The sequence below is a fragment of the Seriola dumerili genome, unplaced genomic scaffold, assembly GCF_002260705.1.
Source record: "Seriola dumerili isolate Sdu_G_001 unplaced genomic scaffold, Sdu_1.0 BDQW01000149.1, whole genome shotgun sequence".
NCBI classification, from domain to species: domain Eukaryota; kingdom Metazoa; phylum Chordata; class Actinopteri; order Carangiformes; family Carangidae; genus Seriola; species Seriola dumerili.
Window position 1 is genome coordinate 22137762 of NW_019174404.1, and position 15778 is coordinate 22153539.

General features: G+C 40.1%; 1 protein-coding gene across 1 annotated transcript in view; it reads left to right on the top strand.

Moving 5' to 3' along the window:
- LOC111225442 (gamma-aminobutyric acid receptor subunit rho-2-like) overlaps nucleotides 1-15778 on the top strand; it is a 77248-nt gene that overhangs the window by 5295 nt on the left and 56175 nt on the right. The gene's annotated exons all lie outside the window — the stretch shown is intronic.

Consider the following 15778-nt stretch of genomic DNA (forward strand, 5'->3'; position numbering starts at 1 on the left):
ATATGGTCACAATCTCCCCTTTCTGAGTTACGGTGTAACCGGAAAAGTCTTTTTGCCATAGACTGTAAATAGCTGCTCCACTGTTGCCATCTTGGCAGTATCTGACTCCGCCCCTAACTACAGCTAATCCACAAATGGTCAAAGAGCAGGGGCGTGTGTGGAGCTGAGTCTTCAATGAATGCTGGTTTGTGACGAGCATACGTTCACCCACCTATCATTCATAGAGGCCATGCCCTCAATTCTACATAACTTTAAGCCTTAATGAAATGTGAACAGGTGAGTTATATAAACAGTTGAAGGAGGAAATTGTAACATAGGAGTCTATGGGGATTGACTCACTAGTTGGAGCCAGACTCTAGTGGTCATTAGAGGAAGTGCAGGTCTTGGTACTGAAGTGTTTGTTGATGCTTGGTTTTTGCAGAACGTTATAATGTCACTGTGAAGTTGACCTTTGACCTGTCATGTCATCACTTAGTTGTTATATCCTATTAGACATTTGTGTTGAATTGTGTCATTATTACCATATTAATTGGTGAGTTATGATCAAAAACATGTTTTGTGAGGTCACAGTGACCTTGACCTTTGACCTTTCACCATCAAATTCTTATCAGTTCATCCTCATGTCCAAATGAATGTTTGTACCAAATTATAAGAAATTCCCTCAAGTTGTTACTGACATATAGAGTTCATAAGAATGAGACGGACAACAATTCTCTTCCTGCTGATTTATGATTTTTCGATTATTTGAGTCCCCTAACCCTGCAGCTCCAAACTGAATATGAGATCCAAGCAGCATAACATAATTTTCATAGAAACAAACACAATCTTCTATGAATGTCAGAAAACACTAATTCAAAAAGATCAAATAAACTGATTTCATTTGAAGTTTATTGTAAAATAAACTGTCAAATGCAGTCCAAATGCAGTGTTATAGACATCTTTCACAGCAATGAGCATTGCTGTGAAAAATCAGTTGCATGTCAGCACTTGTTGCGTCTGCGCTGATGTCTCATAATTGATTGGTGTTTGACATGTTGGGCTCTTTGATGTTAAACCATTTTGAAGTATCCATCGCCTCCTGTAATCATCTCAAAGCATGAAGCATCTCTCCACATTAATCCTGCTCCATCAGCAGGTCGGCCAGTGCTGCGGCAGAGAACAGACATGTTTTTTGTCCTGCTGGAACACAGGAACAGCTACATCTAAAGCTCTTGTTCAGGCCGACAATGTCACTTATATCCTGTGCTGGCTTTTTAAGATGAGTCTCTTAGTGTGGCAGATGCTCGAGCATTGAGAAGTTGTTCCCCAACTTATGAAGCTTTTCAGATGTCCCATTGGTGTTGTTCAGAGTGTGATCTAAAGACCACAGTTCAGAGGACGGTTTATGCACGCCCTCATATATTTTCCAGGCATGGGTTAAATGTAGAGATAGTAGTATTTTATCACTGGACTGCTTCAGAAAGTAGCTCAAGGCTAGGTCTTTGTTAACATGCTTAGAAGTGTGCGCCTCTTATGTCTCTTTTAAGCAATCAAATGAAACTTGTTGGATCTCCTGAAAACTCAACTGAGCTTTCATAAAGACATTTGGAGACGAAGATGCACCCACATCTCTGCTCTGAAACACAATGGGAGAAGAATAAATCTTCTTTTGACTCGTTTGGAGTTCTACTTTGTTGGTGAAGAGGATGGAACCATAATTAAGAGAGTTAGTGGCTTCTCCCCCGTCACAGTGAGGCAGAGCGTTTAGCAGGAGGTCACAGTGGAAATGGGACTAAAAATAACTGGCACAGAGTCCCAACAGAGGATACACGGCTGCAGTCACATTAGTATAAAGATTCTTGTCCTCCGCCCTGTTTCTCTCCACAGGGCTGCTGCCTCCAGATGTGTTTAAAGCCTCAGCCTTTTCTATATTTAATAGCACTTTACCATGGTTTTTACAGCAGAACAGATAAGTAAGCCACTGGATGAGCTGCATCAGAGTGAGAGAGGCTGGAATTGAAAAAGCCCCCAACACCACTCCCCACCCCCACCCCTTCCTCCAAATAAGCAAGTCAATAACAGACTCAGAGCGAAAACAGCTGCTGTTATCCAAATGACAGACTTGAGGTTGCTGAATGTAGATATAAAGTTAGATAATTAAATAAAAATGATGGATTTTTTACATCTTGTGTTTTGCTTCATGACTCGAGGCAGGTGTGGAGAGAATGATGGTGGTGCAGAGTAGATCTCAAATCAATATCACAATTATTTCAAACTTTTACCTTGAGTATGATTAATGATCCATTACTTTGGGACTGATTGGCCTCCCTCTTTTTTTGAACCATGCTCTTTACATATTAGATAATGTGAATGTGTTCTAAGTCGGGTTGGGCGATCTGGCAAAAGGATCATATGAAAATCTTTTTTGGGTAGAATCCTGATCTTACGATCTTAATCATGATCTGTATCCTGTTTCCGTTTTGATTTTATTGTGAAAATCCTGACTGGAAGTTGTGATTCGTATCTTTCTGTCTATGTTTAAGTAAGATCATCCACAATATAAGATCATCAAATCGCCACCCCTGGTTCTAAGAGAAAAAAAAATGGTGGTGTTATCTTTGGTCGCTATCCATGATGCATGGATACATGATTCATGTTTGACTGGTAGTCCTGACTGATAAGGCCCAATCAGGAGGCGAGGCGGGTATCTGTGGTATCATTTCTGCCTGTTCAGGCTACAACTCAACCTTGAATTTTTCAAACTAAAATAGGTCCAGCAGAGTTTCTGAAAGTCTCTATTTTAGAGACTCAAAAACTTGCAGAATTCACAGAATTGGTTGAATTTGCATTCATTATTGCAATCGCAACATTGTGACTTTCTGCAGGGATTGATCACTAGATTTTTTGGGACTTTTGGAGGCAGCAAAACCAACTGAAGCATAAACCTTCATATTAAAGCTCCATATTTTCCTCTTCTTCTGTGTTTTATTTGAAGTGTTGATCCATAAGAAGCTATATTTGTGGTTTTAAGAACCAAAAACCATCTCAATGTAGTTTTACATCTCCTCTCTCAGGCTTCTCTCTGGAGCTCTAGTAACAACAGCTCTATGAGCCAATCAAAAGAGAGGAGGCTCTGAGACTCAAAAGAGGCGTGATCTCTTTGTTGTGACATCACAAAATTCCTGACGGCTCGTTTTAAGGCTCATTTTCAGAATACAGGCTGTGTGCGTTTCTCTGTGGACTGTGTGCACAGTATTAATAGAGAACCTAGACCTGCTTTATAATGAAAGAACACATGGACATCTACATTTATACTATATGGGACCTTTAAGTCCCTGATAATTTTTTGGTTAATTACACAGCCCTAGTGTAGAACAAAGCTAGGTTTTCCAATGTGTGTCTTTTCATCTTGTAAGATTTTTTAACCTGTGCCTTTGCCCTTATTGTTGCTTTTACTGGTGGTTTCCCTGATTTCCCATGAATCTCGGCAAAAGGCAAAAGGTGAATGACACATATTTGAAAAAGCACACACAGACACACAATTGTCATAAGATTTTGGAGAAGTGTAGGAATAGTATAGTATAATAGTATAATAATAGTATATTTGATTATTAAGGTCATAGTTATTATTTGTCACATACACATGTTGTTTTCCTTCGTTCACACAGATGAAGTGTAGAAACGTACATCTCATTATATGAGGGTTTTTTGACAGTTGATATGACATCAGCTACCATATAACAGCTGTTTATACAAAATTACAACAGCTCCTTACACACAGTGTTGACTTTTATTTCTTCCTCATGCTCTCTCTCTCTCCTGTTGAATGCTGTGTAGAGCTGCTGTTAGTGAACACTGGTTGTGGGAAGTCGATGACAACTCGCTACTTTTCTTGTGCTTCAGAATAATAACTTGACCTCTCTGGAGATTCAGTGCTGTGCACAAATCCCTTGTGTTCAGCTTCTTCATGTCTTGACAACTGTTATTGCCTTTGCTTCTCTTTAGGTCTGACGGAGACAGTTTATTCCAGTAACAGAAGCACAGTGGACCAACAGTAGTTGTAGCGTTGTATTGAACCCTGAGCCTTGTTACTGCATTACCGTAAATCACACAGAATACGTGCAAGGGAAAAAAAGAACTGAACAACCGAACTGGGAAAATTTGGTGTTGTTCGAAAGGCCTCATTAAGAAACAGGTCCCTTCAAAACCTTGTGCCTCTAGCTCCTTCCTAGATGGAGAAGTTGCACAGATGTCCCTGTTTTCCGGGGACAGCCCCATTTTTGGTGGCCTGTCCCTGGCAGGAGCTGTCCCAAGAAATGTCCCCATTTCTAACTGTGAATTAAAAAATAGATGTCTAGCATTTTGCTTGTTTTGGCCAACAGAGGGGGCTAGCTGCTAGCTTTAGCAGCTTTAGAAATTAAGCTAAAACCATCTAAATAGAGTTCCAATCAGATTTTTCTTTTTTGTTGTTGTTGTTCTGACTGTCTGCAATTGACTTCACACGGCAATATAGACAACCTTTTTTGAAAAATGCTTTAGATTCTTTTGATCTGTGGGCCCTTAGGAAATAAAGGAATATAAATAATTGAGGAATAGATAGACCATAGGACTTCATGACAGCTTCAGAGGTAGGGAGTCGTCATTTTATCAGTCACCCATAACCATAGTTTATTACAGTACAACAGTTACCTGGTCAAAATACATAAAACCAGGACTGTCCCTCTTTTTTATGCCATAGGGAAAAACATTGGCTATTTTAATGTTTATTGATCTGGTCACCTTAAGTTACATTGACAGACACACAAACATCTCTCCAGTTATAGTAGTAGGATAACATCAAAGTTACTACTAAGACCTCTGAACCCAGCAAGAGAAATCCAATGGGGCAAGAAAAACAAGCTTTTATAAGATCAGACAAATAGTTTATCCAGACCATCTGACCCACTTTATTTGGAGGTCAGACTGAAACTGATTGCACTTGTAATGTCACAAATAATAATAATCCCTCATAGAGAGGGAAAACTATGTGGACACAGCTCTGACATCCAGTCTGTACATTGCGATGGATGAATGTTCACAGTTTGGGTGATAAGGTTAAACATTTGCCTTTATTTTCTCTTTTGAACTAATTTAATCTATTGGTTTATTTGTTTGACAGCTTGTCTTTTCCCCTGTTGGTGTTTATCTTTAACGAAGGCACTACATTCTGAGATTTCAGTGAGTCGGTGGTTCAATGAAACCAATCACTGAACCACTAAAATAAAACCCATGTTGAAATAAACTCTAGTTTCCTTTAACACTCAGAGTATATCTCTGAGGAAGTACAAAGAACAGTTACAGTCATTACTGTATTTTCATGAGAGGGTTTATCTGACAAATAGATTGTTGGATTTCTTGAGCCTAAGTGGAAAGTATGAAGCATGAGTGGTACATAGTGTTCATATACTGCACAATCTCAGTAGGGCACAGGTGCCCTGGTGGCAGCTGCCACCAACATCATTTGATGATTTGGTTGTATTTAGATTGAGACATGGGATGACAAAAACTTTGGAAATTTCAATATCAGGACAACATCTAATGTAAATTTAACTTTGACGTAGAATACTGGCGACAGCTCATGTTGATGTTTTGTTGGTTTTAAGTTGAGCTTCCAGTTGAGGGAACGCTGGCGCAATCTGGCTGCCGCTGCTCTCCAGATTTCTAATTGTCTCTCTGCTGTCCTTTCAGTCAAATGGACAGTAGTTAACTGTCATACACTTACCAGAGTTTTCTGTTTGTTGCTTTTAACGATAACTAATAATCTGGTGGTTTTGCATACTGTGAAGCTCCCTGTGCCATACCTGGTTGCTGGCTTCCCTGCCTCTCTCAGCTTGTTGTTTCTCCCTCTCCCATACTGGCAACAATGCAGATTAACAGACTGCTTGTATGGATTACGTTTGCCTGGTGTACTCTCTTTTTCATATTTCATCGAGTGACATCGAATGAACACACATCTGCAGAACTTTTTCAACTTCGATTCCACCCCTCTGAGCCACCATCTGCACTCTACTCTCATGTGTATATTCTTTGTCATCCTCATCGGGAATATATACACCGTTGGTTGCATTGGAACTTCAAGTGCGATGACACAAAGTCAATACAATCCTTTTGGTCTTCATCCTCCCAACCCTCAAGAAAACCTGGTTGGAATGTTGATTACAAGGTGCTAGCCAGCCTAGACAGGTCGGCTAGTGCCATGCCCAGCAACAAGAATCTTGTCTTTGGATTATTCAATATCCGCTCAATCACCAACAAGTGTACTCTATGACCTAATGATGGATCATAAGTTTGACTTTCTGCGTTTGACAGAGACCTTGCAACAACCGAACGATTTTTCACAGCTCAATCAAACTATTCAACCTGTGTTAGTCTACACCTGTCAACCCCGTGCCTCTCGCTGGGGATACTTTACAATAACAAGTGGAAAGTTTCTTCTACACCTCATCTGTTACATTTGAGTCCCTGGCCATACAAATCAATGGTCCAAATCCCACTATACTTGCAACTGTTTACCGACCGCCAAAGCCTAACAAAGATTTCTTAAATTAATTTTCTATCTTTGCTGCCTCCTTGTGCTCTATATCTTCCAATGGTAATCTGCTGGGTGATTTTAATATACACATGGATAATACTAATAACTTGTCAGGGTTTTGTGGCAAGTAGGACCCAAATGCAGCCAACGCATGGGAGACGGTGCAGACAGGTTTATTAAACTAAAAAGGCTTACACAACACAGGGGAAGAACAGGGAAACACAGGAACTTAAACAAGAAACAGGTACAGGCAACATGAACAGACCGAGGGAAAAGCCAACATGAACAGACTGAGGACAAACCCAGAAAACAGACGAACCGACCGAGACAAAGGGGAGCACAAAGACTATATAGACACAGGAGGCAAGGGTGATTGCACACAGGTGAAACACATTAGGGCGGGGCAGACAATCACCACACAGAAACAGGACCAAGACAGGAAGCAAAAACACTGACACACAAGGAAACCACTTACAAAATAAAACAGGAAGTGAGAAAAGTCCAAACAAAACTAACAAAAGGTGTCTGCCATAGCAAACCATGACATAACTCTCTTACAATGGACTTCATATCATGCCTTGACAGTACTGGTTTACAGCAATTCATAGACTTTCCTATTCACTCCAAAGGTCATATTCTCGATCTCATCTGTTGTACTGGTGTTACACCTTTTGGCTTTATAGCATCTGACTTATCCATATCCAATGACAAGCTAGTGTCTTTTAATGTTAATATAACAATATCTAAACCGAACCCACATCGTACAATCTCTTTTCAGAACATTAAGAATATAAATTGACTTGCTTTCTCTACTAGCGCTGATAATCTCCACAAGAAAGGCAACTTATCTTCCCCAGATGAACTGGTCTCCCTCTACAATGACTTCAGCGCCTCCTTGATGCCATTGCTCCTTTAATAAACCTGCACTGTCTGCTTTACCCATTCTGCCCCCTGGTATACTGCTGAACTGCTGTTCATAGGCACATGTACGATGACAACATACATCATTATAAGGACGCTCTCTCCACAGCAAAAAATGCTTATTATGCAGACTTAATTAATTCTGGTAAAGGGAACACAAGAGCACTTTTTTCCACTGTAAAGAACATCCTTTGGCTACCTGATACTCTCCCATCTCATAAGTACTGCATTGCTCAATGTAACACTTTCATGGATATCTTCAATGCTGAAATTGAAAACATTCACCAACAATTGACTCACCTGGAAATATGGTTCACAGCTCAGCTTATCCAGCATTGTACAACCCCCCTCTTTCTCTGGCTAATTTCAAACTCCCAACTGTTATTGAAATCCCTGGTTTTATTCAAAAATCTAAACCTTCTACCTTCCAGTTAGAGGGAAGACAGGCTTTCACCAGGTGAGTTGGAAGAGGGTCTCTCTCCTCTGTGATAACTGACATTGTCTGACACTCCTCCCTTACGTCTGGTCTTCTGGTAATAACTCCAACTGTGAAGAAACCTTGGTGCAGACCCCAACAATTTGAACAACTACCACCCCATCTCAAACCTGCCCTTCCTCTCTAAAATACTAGAGAAAACTGTCATTTCTCAGGTTCACTCTCACCTAACCAATAACTATTTGTACGAACAATTTCAGTCTAGACAGCACAGAGACAGCCATGGTCTAAAGCACAAATGACCTGCTGTTGGCAGCTGATTCTGGACTATTAACCATACTTGTACTCCTTGATTCCAGCTCAGCCTTTGATACAATTGTCTATAATATTCTTCTAGACAGGTTATCATCTATTGGCATCACTGGCACCCCTCATACCTGGTTTAAATCAATTATATCTGGTCGGATTCAGTTTGTTCAGTTAAAGAATTTCAGAACACAGTCCTGCCCTGTTACCACCAGTGTTCCCCAAGGCTCTGTCTAAGGCCCCCTTCTATTCATCATCTACCTCCTGCCTCTTGGACATGTTTTCAGGAATTTCAGTATTCAGTTTCACTGTTATTCTGATGACACCAGCTCTACATGTCTACCAAGCCAAATGACACCCTTCCACCCTCTTCTCTCTTTGACTGACTCCTGGAAATTAAATCCTGGTTGTCCTCCAACTTTCTCAAACTCAAGAGTGATAAAACAGAGGTTCTCCTCATTGGTACCAAACACACTTTAGCTAAACCTGACAGTTTCTCTTTAAATATTGACTATGCCACAGTTCTTCCTTCACACCAGGTTAAGAGTTTCGGTGTCATCCTTGACAGCATCTTGCACTTTGAAGCACACATCAATAACATCACCCGGGCTGCATTCTTCCATCTACGTTCTATCAAGCGCTTACATCAGTCACTTACAACCCACAGCACTGCTATCCTTGTACATTCCTTAGTCACATCTCGCATTGATTACTGTAACTCTATCCTCTCTGGGCTTCCCCATAAACTCCTCCATAAACTCCAACTGGTTCAGAATGCAGCAGCTCGTATCATTACCAGAACTCCCTCAATAGAACATAGTACTCCTGTTCTCCAGCAAGTCCACTGGATTCCCGTTAAGCACCATATTGCTCCTCACTTTTAAGTCACTTTGCAACCTAGCGACTGCTTATCTCTCCAATCTACTCCAAAGTTGTTCACCTGCCTGTGCTCTTAGATCTTCCTCCTCCATTAATCTCCCTGTAACTCCTGCTTGTCTTACTACTATGGGGTTCATAACCTTTAGCCTTGCTGCCCCTCAACTCTGGAACTCTCTTCTACAAGACATCTGTAATATTGATTCTCTTCCTGTTTTCAAATCCCACTTCAAAACATACCTCTTCAAACTTGCCTACTCTCTTTAACTCCGGCACCAGCGCCTAATCATATTAATTTTATACAATTACATTTATTCAAATTTATTCTGTATTTTATGCCTTGTACTTGATTATTTTGTATTTTAGGCCTTGTACTAGTTTTTTTATCTTCTACTGTGCATTATAAGGTGTTCTTGAGTGCCGTGAAAGGTGCCTATAAATAAAATATATTATTATTATTATTATTATTATTAAGTTCCGTTGTTAAATAACTAAAGTCTAACATCTTCCAAATGTCTCATGCCAATGCCAACTGACATGTAAAATACCAACATTCAGGTCATAAGCAAAACCCAGCATCTGCAATGTCAATTAGCCAGTGTTGGGTTTTAGTGTTAAAACCCAGCATTGGTTTGCGGGGAGATGAAAGCAGTAAACATTAAACAAGAAAACATGTAGTCTATTCATTAGATATTGTAAACTCTCAACATGACCACCAAAGTTTTTCCTGACAAGCACTTGATGGTTGAAACAATGCTTCCAGGGACCTCACAATTTATAGTGAGTGAACTACCTCTTTCCTCTAATGCCTCAACACTGGGGACAGTCAGAGCCAGAGGCATTATGTTTTCAGGGTGTCCATTTGTACGTATGTCGTGAACTTGATATCCTATTAACGCCTTAACAAAATTTCTTCAAATTTGGCACCAACATTCACAAGGATGAACTGATTAGATTTTGAAAGTCAAAGATCAAGGTCAGGATGACCTCACAAAATACAGTTTTGGCCTTGTGAACACAATATCTGCAGATCTCTTCAAGGGAATTCCATTACCTTGGGCAGAAACATTCACTTGGATGAACTGATTAGTTTTTCTGTGGTCAAAGGGCAAAGGTCAGTATGACCTCACAAATACTTTTTACTCAAGACTTCCCACAGCAATTATGACAAAATTTCACACAAATGCTTCATATTTTAGTCTGGATAAACAGGGATGTAACCTGAAACACATCTGTAGGAGTGGAGGAGGCAGACACGAAGTGGTAATTCTAGTTTTTCTATTCTGGTTCCATTATGTAGACAATGTGGCCCAGTGGTGACAATAAAGAAAGGTTAGACAGTTGTTCAAAAGTAGGTGTTATCTTCCTGGGATGATGAAAATAAGAGATACTCTTCATGGAAATTTAGGTGTTACTTTTTAAGATGTTGGTTAAGGGGAGATTGTGACCTGCTGATGGCACTAGCTTAAAAAACAGGGGTCCACCATGAATCTCTGCACAAAATTTAATGAAGATCTGTGTGGTGGTTGTCAAGGCTCAGGATTAAGTTTTGGCCAGTGGATGAAAAGGGGCTCTTTACCATAGCTCTGGATCCATATAAAAAAAGGTTCTCCTTTAAGTTCCTTGAGTGGGTCAAGCATCGACAACATTTGCTACAAAATCTCCCATGATATAACCGATGGCATTATTTCAGTATCCCCTTCCCCCAGTAATAAACATCCACCTCTTTTCCATTAAGTGGAAGAAAATGGTGATGCTATAAAAAAGTAAGAAAGTAATCCGAAGCTAGGTTTTATCTTCCTGGGACCATTAAAATTAGAGATACTCTTTATGAAAATCTAGGCGTTATCTTCTTAAGATACTTTTTAAGATAGTCAAAGGTCCAGCAGAATGAATCTCTGCAGAAAATTTCATGACGATCTGGCCGATGGTTGTTGAGGCTCAGGATTAAGTGTTGGCCAGTGGATGATCCATATCTCCATCCTCAGATCTAAAGCTTAGATTCAAGACTTTACCCCCCTTTGAAATTACTTTTTTTGTTTTTATTTGAACACAACCCAGTATCAGAGAGTTTCTCTACCATAGCTGTGAATTCATATAAAAAAGCTTCTCCTTTAAGTCCCTTCAGTGGGTCAAGCCCCTACAACATTGGATCCAACATTTCCCATAATGCAACCAGTAGCATCATTTCAGTAGCCCCCTCCCCCAATAGTAAAAATCCTTGTCTATCATATCTCACACCCCTGGTTTGTGATCAGCAGCACTGACGAATACACGCTGCCTGCCCTGCAAGATTATTACATATCTACATGGTTTCACACACACACACACACACACACACACACATTCAACAAGATGTGGATCAAAGTCAGAGGCTTCACGTCTCTGAGTGAACAGAGGGGGGTTACTGTGGCTTGTGTGTGGGGTGTATTATTGCTCTTAATCCGCAGTAAAATAACACATTAAGCTTGTTGTTAATCCACGCAGAAGGGGAAGAGAGAGAAAGCCTGTCAGCCAAATCATTTGATGTATGGGCTCTGAGCGACTCATGTTATGATCTGTTAACTGCGAACCAAAGCCACTGTGTGCTTTTCAGAAAATGTGGTGGCTTAGTGGTGTTGTGGATTTACCGCAGGTCACAAAGTCAGAGGTGGGGCAGTTTTATGCAGCCTGTTTCTTTTATGTATCATCTGCACAGTGTTTGAAGGCTGATTCAGGGAATGTAGATCTGACTCAGGTGGCAAAAATCCAGTGACACAGACAGTGTACAACCCGAAACCAGAGTCCCGGGTACCTCCTTTCAATTAAGAGCTGGAATAATTAATGTTTTTCTCATTAACAGTGGATCAGATTACTGTTTCAATCACACAGGCAGTACGTGTTGTTGTAGAACATAGTCACATCACCAGTCTCATCACTCAACAGCTGAAACAGCTGAGCCAATCACAGTGAAAGTGAGTCAACAAATGGAAAGACGCTTCTTCAGGAAATCATGTTTTCTGGACGGTGATACCAACAACAGATCTGCAGCCAGAGGTCTATATGCCTGAATGATTTCATCAACCTGATGCTGTTTCCACTATATCTCACATCATAAACATCCACAGCAGTGCTTGCACTTTAATGCATTTTAAGAAAGTTTTACTAAAAAGAAAGTTTTGATGCAAAGGATTGAAGAGCTCCAGTGATCCAGCCCCTTCAGAACAAAAAGGACCTTTTGATGCAGTCAGCTGAACGCTTTAAAGAGAGAAAAACAAACAATATTTTGCATCCAACATCAACATTTTTACATTCAGTAGTCCTACTACTAGGTATGTTTCCATCAACCTGCTTAATGTGCAATTTGAAATTGAAAACTTTAAAACGTTAATGGAAAAAAATTGAAAAAACTCTCAAATGTCGCAAAACAATGTTTTTTGCATGACAAGCAAGTAATATTTCACTAAACTGAAATGGAAACACTTTTCTCACATTCAAGTTGCTGCTCCTGTCATATCAGGCCCCAGGGAGCCAGTTCTAACAGAAAGGCTGCTAGAAATCTTTCGTGAGAGAAGAAAACCCAGCTTTATTCACATAACATCCCTCAATGGAAACACAGAATATTCACACCTGTGTTTTGTCTGTCAACTTTTCTAAAAAAAGAAAAATTGCTTCTATGTTGCAAAGGAAACCAGACTGGTGTTGCAGTTTCCTTTACCCCTTGATTTCACATTTAAAACTAGCTCCACCTTGACCAGCTACCACAGTAAAATGCTGCTAATCCAGTGATGCATCACTATTGATCTAATAATGTAAGGCTGGTGACATTAGCTAGCTAGCAGGTTTTCATTTTAAATCTCTGTGGATGTTGGCTCGTTAGATTACTATTATGCTGTGGATGGTGAAAAAGCTCCTGATGTCTGTTTTTTGGTGGCATGATATCTGCACAGTACAGTTCTGGGTGTAAGAAGGTAAAACATGGTCTTTATTTAGCCATAGGGGAATGAACACAGCTCTGAGTCTTTTCCAGAGATCCCCTGCTGCACCATCATCCACACATGCATTCTGGGAGCTCTGCCACTGAGCAGTTTCTAATCTTTTAGTCTTGATGTAGAGGTTAAAAGGCCACTGGTGCATCACTGAAATGCACAGAAAGCCATAACATGTTCTGTATTCTCTGACCAGAGGCTCTTAAATGAAGTGATTGAATATCGTCCCCCGCGAGTCTTAAAATAACGCCGTGTGATATCCACCAAACATCAGGGCTGTCGCTGCTGCTGCCGGAGTTTGAAGTCAGGACTGTGTAAATTCAATTAGAAGATTGTATCAACCCTGCTACATCAAAGCACATTGTAATATCCCATTGATTTTAGGCTCAGCTCTGCTCTATTATTTCGAATCAAATTAAATGCTGTCACTTAAAAATGTGAAGGGATTTTTGTTTTGGCACAAGATGAAGCTCAGCTCATGAAATATCACGAACAGCAGAAACTTGTCATTTGCTTTATCCCCAAGCACCAAAGTGACCGGTTTTCCCCGTGCGAGGGGACACGGGCTCAGGGGAACATCACAGTAATCACAACAGTTTTTTTTTTTTTGTTTTCTTTTTTTGGAGCAGTCCTCGTTGATGGTGGGGTCAGTAGCACCCAGATACCATCTGGAGAGGCTTAATTTGAGGTGACTGGAGTATAGCTTCAACAACTAGCTCTGCCCAGTGTAATACAGCTTGCCTGCAGTTGTCAATTCAGCCCTAGCCCTGCGTAGCTGCATGGCAGTCCCTACTCCATCAGTGGAGAGCAGATTAAGCTGGCAGCAGTTCCTCCTGCTTACAGCGTAGATTAGCACAGACACCGGTCTGTTACGCCATCAGACAGCTGTTACCCCGCAAATGACACTTTGTGTCCGACTCATGTAGAGATGAGAAACAGTCCAAAACTGACGATAAAAGGACATCCAGTGTTGGCGAAGATACTTATTCATCAATCGGTGTTATTCATATTTTTGTCCAACATCTTACTTTTTTTTGGCCTTAATTTAATAGGACAGATTGAGTCCACCCAGCTGGGAGTTGAACCAGAGACCTGCTGCTCAGGGAATTTGCACCCACCATAGACTGTAAATACAGATGGACGTAGCCTCTGTGACGTCACCCACAGGTTCCTGTAGAGTGGTTTTGAAGCTCAGAGTGAGCTGCTCAACCGTTGCCATCTTGGCAGTGTCTGACTCCGCGCCTAACTCCCAGCAAACCCAAAAATGTACAAAGAGGAGCGGCGTGTGTGGAGCCGAGACTTTGGTGCATGACCGTTTGTGGCAAACATATGCTCATCCATCTGTTACGCCCTCAATTCTCCATAACTTTGGTCCTTCATAAAGGTGAGTTATATAAACAGTTGTCATGAAGGAAGAAATTAGCTATAATGGTTTTTGTACCAGGTTGTAAATATGTTTATCTTCAAGCCTCGGAGGTTGTTGCCTGGCGCCCACCCTAACCACTCAGTAAACAAGTCGTTTCATCATCTTCCTTTCATTATTCACTGTTTCCTCTTGTATGTTATTATCTGGGTATACTTTATGTAGTTTTCTGATTTCTGATGAATTTAAGTTTTTCAAAATAAGGTGTAGAAACCGTGCACAGCATTCCTTGATTAATATTCTTGCCGGAGTCTGTGTTTTCTAAATCTCTTCAAAATAGGTGCAGAGTGAAATATTATTATTGCCAACAGTCATAATGGATACAATTGTAAGAATAACACCTAGATTGACAGATAATATAGTTCAGCTCAACTCTACAGAGACTTTTCCCTCTCTCTGTGTGTGACACTGAGAAACCGATGTATGCTTTTATATCCAGAAGATTTGACTGCTGTAATGCTCTCCTCTCTGGTCTACTCCAAAATGTTCTAAATCAGCTCCATCTGATTTAGAACCAGGACCAGAAGCAGAGAACACATCACACCTGTTTTTAAGTCCTTACACTGGTCACCTGTCAGCTTCTGTATTGATTTTAAAATCCTTTACTTGTTTTTAAAGCACTAAATGCTGTTGCACCAGCAGATATGCCTCACATGCTTACAGCCTATGAATCAGTACGCCTCCTCAGGTCCTCTGGCACAATCTGTTAATTGTTCTGGAGTGAAGGAGTAAAACCTTTGGCAGCTTTTAACTTTCATGCTTTGAGGTGATGGAACAGTCTCTCAGAGCAGATTAAATCTTTAAACATAAACTCAAAACCTACCTGGCTTTTAATTAAATATGGTTCTTAGTCATTAATCACTTTATTTTATTCACTCATTTTATTGTATCTATGTTGTAAATTCTATTTTATCTGATATTTTATCATTAATCTTCTTATGTTTTTTTGCTATTGTTATTTTTTTATCTATTTTATAGGATCTCATTGTCAGCATTCTAATTGTTTTTTTTCTATAGAGAATTTTAATTGGCTTTTTTAACATAATTATGCAAACACAATTATCAATGAAAAATAAAACAAAGGCACTAAATGAAAAAAGGTGCAAGGTGAGACCTGGGTGATACCCAGAACAAGGACCTTGTGGACTGTGTCAAAGATCATCTAACACTTGTAATATATGCTCTTTTTAGAATTTTGTAATATGTAACTTGCATTGAATAACAGCAAAGCCACAGACACAGGATGAATGGCTACACTAGAAAGATAAGCACGATGTGGGTTTCATACACTGCTTTGT